Source organism: Passer domesticus, chromosome 2, assembly GCF_036417665.1.
Source record: "Passer domesticus isolate bPasDom1 chromosome 2, bPasDom1.hap1, whole genome shotgun sequence".
Lineage (NCBI taxonomy): Eukaryota > Metazoa > Chordata > Aves > Passeriformes > Passeridae > Passer > Passer domesticus.
This window is the reverse complement of record NC_087475.1, coordinates 59,671,784-59,682,760: the sequence shown is the minus strand read 5'-3', so window position 1 is coordinate 59,682,760 and position 10,977 is coordinate 59,671,784. Positions and strand designations below refer to the sequence as shown.

At 33.9% G+C, this 10,977-nt stretch overlaps 1 long non-coding RNA gene across 1 annotated transcript in view; it reads right to left on the bottom strand.

Annotated features, from left to right (window-relative positions):
• The window catches only part of LOC135295461 (uncharacterized), a 131,854-nt gene that overhangs the window by 72,920 nt on the left and 47,957 nt on the right, over positions 1–10,977 (bottom strand). The gene's annotated exons all lie outside the window — the stretch shown is intronic.

Here is a 10,977-nt window from a genome sequence, read left to right as displayed (position 1 = left end):
TTAAAATCTCTGTGGTTTAGTTTTCATAGTCCAGCCAGGCAATTTGCAAATATTTGGCAAATACAAACTTTCACATGAGAATTACTACTCAGAAACAAATTGGATTTTTGTAGAGAGAGAGTTGTTACTTTATGTTTACATCAAAGTTTTCTATAATGTGAAGAACTTATTGTGGGCTCACTGCAAGTGTGTGGGAACTATTTTGCAAAGTCCTTGGAAAGCTTATGACACAAGGGGAACAGTTAGAGTATAGGTGGCATCAAGCTACCTAACAGCTGCTCAATTGAGAGGATGCATGACAAGTAGGTTCTATTCATTGCAATGGAAATTAGAGTGGACAGTGGATTTCTTTAATTTGCCACCATAACTCAAACACAGATTTGTCTGAAAGTAAAAATGCAGTTTCCTTCTTCCAGCTGTACAGAGCAAACTAAGTCACCAGATGTGTTGTCACTGATGTACACAGATCTTATTACAAAGAATGATTTCTTCTTGAAGGATAGATCTCAAAGCACAGGAGTGTTTGACTGAAATTGTTTCTATTCTGACCCATGAAGTCAGTCAAGATTAAATTTGGATAGTTCCACCCTGCTGTTTTTGTAATTAGTCAAATTGTGTTATTGTGATCTTTTTCAAAGATGACAATCATTTTAATGAGTCATTTAGACTTTTTCCAATGGCTTCTCTATGCCAAACATTCTTTTATTTTAGGGCTTATAATTTTTAACACTGCTAGAGACTTGGTTATGTCAACAAATCAAGATTTTTTTTTCATTTTTTTCCAATTACCTTTACATTTTACTGTTAGAGACTGTGAAGTAGTGTTCATTAACATGCCAGTTATAAGTACACACTAAGAGCTTATTCAACCTATGAAGGTCAAAAAGCTTAGTTTAAAAATCAATAGTGAATAAAAGATAATGATAAAAATTATCAAATAATAATGATGAAAGGAATCAGATTATATAAACATACTTTTTACACTTATAACCTTAATCATTGTGGGTTTCACTTTTCTAGATGGTTATAGGTCTTCTGCTACAAATATCTGCCTTGGCAAGTTTGCAAAACTTTCCAGTTTTTCCTTATGCAAAGTACTCAAAAGTCCAAAATTTGTATAATATCAAGAATGGACAGAAGTGAAAGATGATTGATTTAGATGTGATTCAGCTGGAGAAGTTGGACTCCCTCCAAATAGTTGCATGGCCATGATAATTTTTTAGAATGTTTAGAGCAAGTTTGTGTAGCCTAGTATAAAGTTTTTTTCTGAGTCTGTGATTTTGAAATCAGTGGGGTAGTCAGTGGAGTTCAATAAAAAGAAATTGTATTTTCATTAATTAACAGCATCTGTCAAGAATAAGACAATTGATAGTGCTTTTGATATTTGGTATTTCTGCTTGATTTTTGCTTGATTGCATCCTACTTTTCATTGAAAGTATTTTTATTGACAAACTTTAATATTTACCAGCAAAGTGAATTACACTTAAATAATTAGTATTTGAGTAGTTGGTATAAAATAATACTTTTAGAGAATTCTTTCTCTTTTTTTCAACTGTTTTAAAATTATGAAAAGGACAGTCCTGCCAATAGGGAATCAGCCCCTATGACTCCTGTTCCTAGAAGACAAACTCTTTCATGAGAGAAGAAAATCTGCCACTGTAAATAATTTTAAGTGTGTTAAGTGACTTCATTTTCTAATGGAAAGAAATTAAAAAAAAAAAAGAAGAAAATCATGGTATACAGGGATATAGAAAGATTAGAATTTCTTTTTTTGTATTTATGCTTGTGGATGCTGTGAGATTTTCAGAGAAGAGGGAGTTACTGTTTACTAAAATAAGATAGAATATATAAGAAAAGGAAAGCAGAGATTTTTTAAATAGTATTGCTTGTATAGCTGAACTTGTGTTTAACCCAGATAGAAGGATATCTTGGGATAAAACCAAGAATGTGTTTTTATTCATGTGCCAATAGCTATCAATTATTCAGCATTTAGAAATTCTCTAACAGTGTTAAGTCTGGAACCCAAATAAAGAAAGCTTTAGAGCTGCAAGCCTGAATTCAAATGAATAGCTTGATGTTTAGCTGTAAAACTTCAGAACTCCAAACACCAGGATCTTGCTCATGCTGTGGGTTATATATTACCCTTTAATTCACACTCAATTCAGATCATGAACAGATCACAAGAGAAAGTGACACTCATAATTTTCAGCTAGTCAAGCCTAATATTTTTCCTCTCTTTTTTCATATCAGCCATTGTGAAAAGATTAGCATTCTTCTTCAGAAGAAATTCAGGACTAGAAAGACACCTGCCAAGACAGGTAAGAAGTGAATTGCCAGCAGTTCTCTGGAAAGAGGTACACACCTGGTCCTGTTAGCTCTGGTTCAAAGCAGGGTTATTAGCATCTCGGTTTCCTGAGCACTATAATCACTTATACATTATTGAGAAAAGAAGAAAAGATGCAAATATGTAGAGGGGTTTGAATCTCTTCCATGCTACTTAGCAATACCAAAGAGCTGCCTGAAAACACAGAGAGCAATTTGGAATAAGAAAATAAGGAGACATAAATTTTCAAAAAGCTGTCAAAATGCAGAGAAGAATATACATTTATAAGACCTTAGAAGAGAAACAGAGCATATACCAAGCTTGCAGCTGTGACAAGTTCCATTCGGTCAAGTCTGAAGTTCTCTGAAATACTTCTGAGATAACGCAATTCCAGATCATAAGAATTTGTTGCTGATTTCTGATGTTCTTTACTTTTCTTCCTTTTATTATTTCTCTCCAATGTTGAACATAGTCATAGAAATATCGGGAATTTAATGAAAGTTTAGGAAGGAAATATAAATTCAATGAGCTGTTTGAAATCTATATCAAAAAAGTATTTTATCATATAATCTTAAAGTTTAAACATGCCAGGGACAGTATGCCATTCACTTTGTCTAGTAAAACACATAAAAATTACTAATGATTCTACATAAATTGGGTGGTGCCATTTTTTCACTGAGTGCTCCCTATCACATAGGAAGAAATAAAGAGGATTGTATTTCTGTCTTGGGGAAAAAAAATAAGACGATGAAAAAAGATTTCACCATGATAATCCTCTATTTTTTTCTCTTCAGACTGAACTAATAGTGCTGCTAGTAGAAAAAGCTCTTCTTTTTATATATTTATAGGTATGAGCATGTTTTACAGAAGCATTTAATAATCCTAAGTGCTAATCAATCACAAAAACAAAAAATCAAAATCAAAATCAATAGACTGATACAAGGACAGAAATACAAGGACAGAAAGAGCACTGTACAGGTCAAGCAGAAACCAAAGTGTTTAAATTTTTATGTTAAAATCATGTAACTCAGTTATCAGAATAGAACAGGCCAGAGATGGCGTAAACCACATACACTCCTCAAACCACACTCAGTTGCTCTTTTCTGTTAAGGTAGTGATTTTGGTGCATGATTTCTCAGTAAACCCTCCCAGTCATGTTTTTCTATTGGAATTATTCATCAGATAATTGTGAGAGGGTTCCACAGTTAAATTTTAGGATACTTCTCTCTTAATAATCCTAAAATACAGTGGACAGTACAAGGTAGGATTTGTCAGATTTGTGATATAATCCAAACTGAACAAGAGAATGAAAGAAACAATAATTCCCTTGAAGACAGTATTTCAGCTACCTGGTTAGAGGAAGAATAAGAATTTTGGGAATGTGGTTTAGCTACAATATAACAGAATTTGACTGTTCCTGTTGATAGCACTTAATCGCTAGCAGGCAGAGAGGAAAAAAAAAAATTGAAGTAGAAGTCAGATTGTCCTAGAATTCCTATATTGAATTTCTTGTTTGTTGCTAATAAAAGCAAACTTTTATTTTTATTATATATATAGGTGGATCTTGGGGCTGAGAGTTGTGACAAACTTTGCAAACAGAAGCAAGCAAACAGCTGCCAGGAAAAAACTCAACAAAATACCAACAAGCAACCCCGAAAACCACAGAGTAATATTTAAATGTGTTATTTTTAAAGATAATATTATTTTTCATGTCTCCTTACTTTAAGTATGTATTTCAACCTAAACAACCATAAATGATAAATGACCAGAAAGAAAAAAAAAACCTATATTGTTTGGGATAAATATCTTTTTTCCAGAACCATATGGACTTGAACAGCTCATTTATTTTTTCTTCCTAGTGTTATCAAGAGCAGATTAAAAAAAAAATAGAAAAATATTTATGAACAAAATAAAAATGTTTATATTGAAAAGTGTTCCTTAAAACATTAAATTCTTTTAGCACCATAAAATATTTCTTAATGTGAAATGGCCTGTGAAATATTTCAAATTTAACTTCTCATTGTGCCCAAATGTTAAGTGTTGTTTTTCTCAGATAAATCAATTGTAATCACTCAGAATGGACTTTTTAATTTATTTTATTTCTCTTGCTTTTCTTTCTAATTTTTTTTTCCCAGGGAGAGTTCTTTGCACACAGTTTCTAAGACAAAAAAAAAGTTTAAATCCAAAATGGAATGATATTTCTGGAAAATTGTATTTCAGATTTGAGGACACTCAAAGTAGTGTCGACACTCTCCTGTTTCAGGAAAAGTGCATAAATTGAACTTTCACTATTTATGCAAACTCTTAAGGGTCAGAAGTTCAACTATTTGAAAGAAGTACAATTTTCTTCAGGAAGCTCACAGTAAAACATAAAATGAGGCAATTTACCTGGAGTGTTTGCATAACAACTTTTTTACTGATTTTCATTTTTTGAAGTCCTAAAGAGGTAACTTCTATCTGGAAAAAGCTGTCCTGTGCACAACTACACAGGAATTGAGGACTGAGAAAAGAAGATTCTTTTAAGAGAGGCTGAAGGGGATACTGGAGGAGACTGAGAACTAAGAGAGTGTAGGCTCACAAACCCCAAAGTTTGCATTTAGAGAAATGTGTGAATCAAGGAAGCAAAAAAACCCCAAATCTAAGAAACTTTTAGAACAAAAATTCATATAACTGCACTAAAGTTTTCTTATAAAAGGAGTTCATCAGAGACTGATAAGCAAGGGATGTAGGATGGAGTTGCAGAATGTGCCTCTGGGTACATCACTGTGGCTCTGCTGAGATCCTGGGGCAGCTATTGCAAATATGTGTGGAGAAGCAGACTTAGTACCAGGTCCTTCTGCTGCTATTCTAGTAGTGTCTCTTTAGTCTCAATACTAGTGATTCCAAATATATAGGAGGAGAAGACACTAATGAGAAACTGTAAAAATTAATTAAAAAGTCCATAAAGTTCTATCTGTGCGCATAAGAATATGGATTTTTAAATGAGGTAGCATGAAGTAACAGAACTAGTGAGAAGTTTTATGTTCTACCATAAAAATAGAAATCTAAGCATTCCACTAAAATGAAATTTCCATTTTTATTTCTGATGGATCATGTGATTTTAAAGCACTGAACTTGCTAATAGTTAGGGGACTTCTGCCACATTGTGTGACAGAGTAAAATTCTATTGCCAAATTTGAATGAATAGAATAAAATAAATTAAGTATTTTTAATGAGGAATATATTTAATACTACCCTGAGAGTTTAGTCTCAATAATAGTTTCATTGTGTATAAGTAGAATATGGTCAGAATAACAAAAGAAATTGAATTTATCATGCTAATATCACCTTTACATCTCAAATATAGTTATACTCATGTGTAAAAAATCTTAGAATTTCTCAGAAGGCGTTAATACCTCATATTGACTTCTCTGAAACAGTTGCCTCATCACTCTAAACTTTTGATTGTGTAAACCACATATATGCAAACTGTGACATGAAAATACGAACAAATGTGACTCTTCACTTCGAGTGTGAAGAGTCTGAAGTTGACCTAAGATGAACTGTTATTGTCATAGCTGAACAAAGCATATTTCTCCAAAATATCCTTCCATGTCATTACTCTCAGAAACTCTGGGTGAGTTTCTCTTACTAAGACATGTAAAGTTTGTAGGAGCAGCTAACAGAAAAACCAGGCCCACACAGAAGCCTTCTGAAACAAAAGTGATAGAAAATAGGAGGAGAAAAGTTCAAGTTAATCCAGGTTTGGGACAAATATTCTGAGTCTGATTTCATTTTCTTAATTAGTGAGAGTGCAGAGAGAAAAGAGCAGTTGGCACTGTGGGGAAGTGAGGGGAGGTTAACAAGGTGAATTTCAGGGGACCATAAAACGAATGTTCCCAGAGAACAATTTTCTGTATGAGAAAGTGTATAATGCAAGTCTGTAAGTATTTCCTGTGTTTTCTGGTTACTTGTGCTCATGAGCAAATACATTCACATTGACCCTGGAATAGAAACAGAATTTTAAGCTCCGATTTTATACAGTGTGTATCACTGCATTAACATATAATGAGATTCCATACAACAGATGGTTCCATATTTCACAAGGAATATACTGTCTCCACCAAACTACTAGGAGTTACTTCCAAAATAATTTCAACTCCCATTAATAAAACTGATTTACTAGATTTAGAATTTATGCTCCTTTTGGAAGACTCATCAGATTTAAATGTCTGAATCACATATAAGTCTCAGTGTTAAAACATTATGATCTGCCCTGGGTGATAAACTGAAGCAGTTTACAAAGTAAATGACATCTACAGCCACTCTAGCAGTCAGCTAATAGTATGAACACATATGGGGGCATGACATCGTTTCCCAGCATGTGACACAGAAGCACAAAGTTCTCTTGGAGACCACAATCAGCTGTTTGTTAGTGTCAGGCCAGTGTATAACAATGTGACTTTGTTTATTCTAGAAGTGCCTTTGTACTGTACAAGCATTGCATAGTGTTATTTGACAGTGAAGAGCCTAATATTTTGCCTGACTACAGCTACAGAACTTTCAAATCAAAGTACTTCACTCTTGAAAATGAAAGAAAAGCAATGTGAATGATTCTGTTCTAATGAAGTGCAGGCCTTCTCTTGGGAATAAAAATATGATAATTCATATAACTGAAGCATTCTGTGTAAATTGTCAGCCATTCAAATTAAAGAAGTAACTAATGAATAAGTGCATGCAAGATTGCATGGTGATTAGCAGTACAATATTTAATATCAACTGATGTTATCAATCATTTCCCACTGTAATTACCCAAGGTGTTGAATAGAAAATTGCTTTTAAAGAACATTTCAATAAAAGAAGTAGTAATTATTGCAGGTAACTTATAAAGGAGTCTGTTGCCACATAGTCATAAGTCATCAAAAAAGTTTTCCAGCCTTATGAATATTGTATTCTTTTTCTGTACTAAAATGAAATAAATATTTTCTGAAAAATTCATATGCAAAGTGAGTGAGAAGCACATAGAGAAACAGTCCTTAAACTCACCAAGTACCTGATCATTACTGAAATTGTTAATAATGAAAAAAATTATGTACATGGTTAGCCACAGGAACAGGGCCTACATGTCACAATATTCACTGCCAGAGATACAAATGCACAAGCTGAAAGATTATAAGAACATTGGCCTTTATTTTTGATGATGCAATTTTTAAGGACATTTTTTACAAAGTGTTATGTTTTGAACCAAAACAGAGCATGTATTTATATATTTATTTATTACTACAATCTGTGGGGGTGCTATTCTCTACCTATGTCATGCAAATAGTGCATGCTAACACACTTTTTAAGATGACCAACAAGCTACTTTTCATCTTGCATCAGTCAAATGAAGAATTACTTTTCTTGGAATCTGTGAAATTATGCTGCTGTAAGACTCTTTGTGTGATCTCTCTTAATTTTGGCTTTTGCAGGTATTCTATTTGATTGAGTTAGTCATTAATTAGAGCTGGGATTTGAATCTGAGTTCCTTTTATCTCAGGTGTATGTAAATGACCACCAGATTAATAGATGTTCTGAAATGACAAAGTGGTTGAGGGATACATTTCTCTTTGGTTTTGAATTGAAATTTCATCCTTGAGTTAAGAGATTGTTCACAATATAATTTTACCCAAATAGATAGTTTTGCTTTAAGTCCCAGATTTGACAACCATCTCTATATAAATAATTTTCTATAGATTTTATATTGAAATTAGGTAAGGATGAGGTGGGCAGGACACCTCGAAATCTGTTTAAACCTTCTTAATTAATTTGCATTTCAAGATATTTTTACAGTGTATGAGTTAATTTGACTCCATGTCCTTGGACTGTGCTATTTGTCTCTCACACTAATTTATTTTTTAATTGATAACACAGAATCATAGGACAGTTGAGATTTTAAGGGACCTCTAGAGATCATGTTGTCCAACACCTTTGTTCAAGCAGGGACACCTAGAGCCTATCAAGGATGATGTCCACATGGTTGTACATTTTTTCCCCCATATTTCTTCATGTGTTTTTAATTCTCTACTTTGAAATAAATATGGGTGTCCTTAACCTTTTTTTTTTTCCTTATTCATTAGTTCCAAGGCCAGACTTACTATTGTGAATTAAAAGTATTAAAGTGGAAGAAAATTAATGCTTCACTACATTTTGATTAATTTCTTTTAAAGATCTGGAAGTGCAGTTGTGGAAGAGGAGAAACATTAGTACTGTCTTCAAATACTATGCCTCAGTGAAGAGCAGTTATATATTTTACATGATCTCTGAAGAGAACAAGGAGAAGGAGGTTCATAACAGGACGCTCACAAATTCTCACTCCTAAGGAGAGACCTTAAGAAGGCTCCCTTTCTACCATGTGGTTTTTCATTTGGTCTTTAAAATATATGAGATTAATGTCTTCTGTTTTACTTGAGAAATAAGTTCTTGGACAAAATGTAGTGAAAGGATTGATTTATGCCTGGCTTATTGAAATTGTAATGATGAATTTTTATTAAAGAAATCAAAAACAATAAGTGGAAGAGAATATGTTAAGGATGCCTGGAAACCTCATGTCATGCGAAGGAGATATTTACTTTTAGAGTCTGCAGGAGACACTTTTTTTGCTGAGTGTTTTCTATACTTTCTCTAAGCAGTCTCTCTTACCAGAGAATCTTCTTTTTCAATATGAGCACACAGACTTTTCATTAAGTGTTTAGAAATATGTTTTTAGAAGACTGTCAGCAGAGCCAAGAAGACAGCTAAGCTAGCCAGGACCAGAGCAGGACACAAAAAACCCAGAAAGACTGAAGGGATTTAAGCTAGTGTTCTTTATTCAGACCCAAGGCAATACAGCTTTCTCACGAGGCTGGGCTGGGAATCCTTTCCTACTGTTAGGCATATAAAGTAAAGTGTTCACTACAGCAAGTCATACCTTAGTCACTGAACAGCAGTCTTCATCCTAAAGCAAGATTGGCAGAAAACAAAAGCCTAACAGGTTCTACCTATGCTGTTCCATTTTAAACAAAACAAAACAAAGCAAAACAAAACAAAACAAACAGCTAAAGCAAAAGAAAAATCTAAATAACAAAAAATGAGCATCCTAATGTTTATGTTTATACTTCCTTGTACTACACTCTTCTAAAGGAGATGTGGCTTGGAGAGGGCAAAAAGGAGTAATCCTAAATAACTAAGTAAGCAAATATTAGAAGAGGGTTGATGATCAGGGATCCAGGGTTCCAGTTTAACCAAAGGGTTTTTTTTAGCAGACAGACAGACTCAAAACGGACAAGGCTGCAAGAGCCTGGCCATGATGAACCTGGCCAGTGAAGACCACGCTTCATGTCATTTGGAAATGTAGCAATTGTACACCGGGATTCAGAGCAGGAAACTTGAAATACTTGCTATTTGTGTAACAGCTGTAGTATGTAATTCAGTTGAATAAACTATTAAAATGATCTGTTGCAAAGATTAATAACTCCACTGCTGGGATGCACTCATCAGTTTTGAAAACTGTCAGCTATGAATTAAGATGCCTTCAAGTGTTAGGGGGATGCTGTACTACTTTTAAAGTTCCCTATTTCCTTTGAGATGACCACAGAGAGAAAAAAAAGCACCCTAGTGATGAGTAATTCCTGTTCTAGATACTCCTGATGACTTTCTTGAAAGCAGAAAAGTAAAATAATTTTACCTGCTCAAAATGTGCTCTTTGTCAAATTATATTTAAAGACTGTACAAATTCTGAAACAGATAAATGACTTGTCTATGTGTGTGGTGTGACTCTCTTGGCAAGTCTTGTGCTACTGTTGCACTGAGTTGTGTTTCTGAGCATAACAAATGGAAATTACATTATCCATTTCACTAAAAATAAGGATGTAAAGGAAATGTTCTTGTTCAATACCTTCTAAAATGGCCTACAGCCTTCCTCCTCCATTGCCACAAGCAGATATTTGATTGTTTCTTAGCTGAAAAAAATACGTAACAAATTTCTGCCTTCCCTTCTACCCGAGGCCTTCTTCTCTCCTCCCCAAAGTAGCTCAGTTCCCCTTGTGGTGCTGAAATTAGTAGACCTTTGCTATAAAATCACCAAATGATTGGAATTTTAAAATAAAGCTGACTTTTTGTTTTTTTTCCTTTTTAACCCAAATAGTTTCAGTGAGCTTATTTACAGCAACTGCCAACAGCTGTGTCAGTGCAACTAAGGCAGTAGCAAACTGGGATATTCAACCGGAAGTGACCAGCCAGAAAGAGACAAAATTGGGACTCTAAAATCCCAGAGGGGAAATATATCACTGAAATTCACCCTAGGATGAAAGAACACGGTGCTGAATGAAAGGTTCTGAAAGAACATATGCAAACACTTTGCTCTGGTACATAAGGGATTGCCTTATGTTCTGCAATATAGTGCACACAGATTCAGACATAATCAGTTTACTGTATGTAAACTGGAAAACAAAACAAAACAAAAAATATATTCTCTAGTAGCAATTCCTGAAAAGAAAGAAAAAAATCCTCAGGGTAAACTGTCAGTCTACATTGCAATCTTAATAAAAAGGAACAGTTGAAAGGAATCAGGCCTCAAAGTAATAACCATGTCAGAAACTGGATTACCACAGAATATCACAGAATTATTTTGATTTATGTTTGTAGTATAGAGAGAA